This window comes from Nannospalax galili, unplaced genomic scaffold, assembly GCF_000622305.1.
Source record: "Nannospalax galili isolate Female #2095 unplaced genomic scaffold, S.galili_v1.0 scaffold1138, whole genome shotgun sequence".
NCBI lineage: Eukaryota > Metazoa > Chordata > Mammalia > Rodentia > Spalacidae > Nannospalax > Nannospalax galili.
Window position 1 is genome coordinate 1,691,762 of NW_008342297.1, and position 1,360 is coordinate 1,693,121.

The 1,360-nt window shown below is 42.7% G+C and overlaps 1 protein-coding gene across 5 annotated transcripts in view; it reads left to right on the forward strand.

Moving 5' to 3' along the window:
- The window catches only part of Dis3l2 (DIS3 like 3'-5' exoribonuclease 2), a 506,284-nt gene that overhangs the window by 122,866 nt on the left and 382,058 nt on the right, over nt 1-1,360 (forward strand). The gene's annotated exons all lie outside the window — the stretch shown is intronic.

The following is a 1,360-nucleotide window of genomic DNA, read 5'->3' on the forward strand; positions in this document are numbered from 1 at the left end:
TTGATTGGCATTGCATTGAATCTATAAATGGCTTTTGGTAGGATGGTGATTTTCACAATATTAATTTTTCCATCCATGAGCATGGGAGGTCCTTCCGTCTTCTGATGTCTTCCTCAGTCTCTTTCTTTAAAGATTTAAAATTTTCATTGTAGAGCTCTTTAATGTCTTTGGTCAGGTTTACTCCCATATATATATCTGTATATATAATAATTTTATTGTAGCTATTGTGAAGGGGAGTGTTTCCATGTGCTCTTTCTCTGATTGCTTGTCATTGGCATATGTGGGAGACAGGCTTGAGCCTAGGGTGAATGTCTTATTGACAGCTGTATAGCAGGCCTGAGGCAATGGACCTCTGGAGCCACAAGGAATGCCTTGTGATATTTGCTCCCATTGGCAGATCATGAGAGTGATGCCTGGAGCTTGCCACTTCCTAATCACCACCCTTGGAATCCAAAATTGCAACACTTAGATATTGCAGCAGTCAGGGTCATGTGGTTTTCAGGAATCCAGGCTCTGTAATCTGAACTCCAGTATGCTAATGAGGCATCCTACTGGCTATTCTGTGATAGGACGTTAAGTCTGTTGTGCTAATAGACACTAAGACTGTTATGCTAATAAGGTATCCTACTTGCTGTACTGTGATAAGATGCTAAACCTGTTATGCTAATAATGTATCCTACTTTTTGTGCTGTGATTGGACCACTACCCCTTTATAAGCTTGTGCATTCCTGCAATAAAGCAGACCTGTGTCACTGAACCTGGTCTCCTGTGTCTGAATGCGGCTCTGCTGACACAGTCTCCTCACCAGCCCTGGGGTCCGGGAATGGGAAGCGGTGATGACAAGGAGGCAGCACAGGGCAAGCAGAAGAGCTGCCTCAGCACTGGGTGAGCAGAAGAACGGCATCAGCCCAGGGCGAGCGGAGGAGCAGCCTCAATGCCCGTGAGAACAAAGGATTGGCACCCACGAGAATGGAGGAGCAGCCGCTGCTGGCGTTGACTGTAGGTGTATAGAAAGGCTACAGACTTTTGTATGTTAATTTTGTAACCTGCCACTTTACTGAATGTGTTAATTTCTAGGATTTTTCTGGTTTAATTTTTGGCATTTCTTAGATATAATATCATATCATCTGCAAAAAGGGATAGAGAACAAAGGATTGGCACCCACGAGAATGGAGGAGCAGCCGCTGCTGGCGTTGACTGTAGGTGTATAGAAAGGCTACAGACTTTTGTATGTTAATTTTGTAACCTGCCACTTTACTGAATGTGTTAATTTCTAGGATTTTTCTGGTTTAATTTTTGGCATTTCTTAGATATAATATCATATCATCTGCAAAAAGGGATAATTTGATCTCTTCTTTTC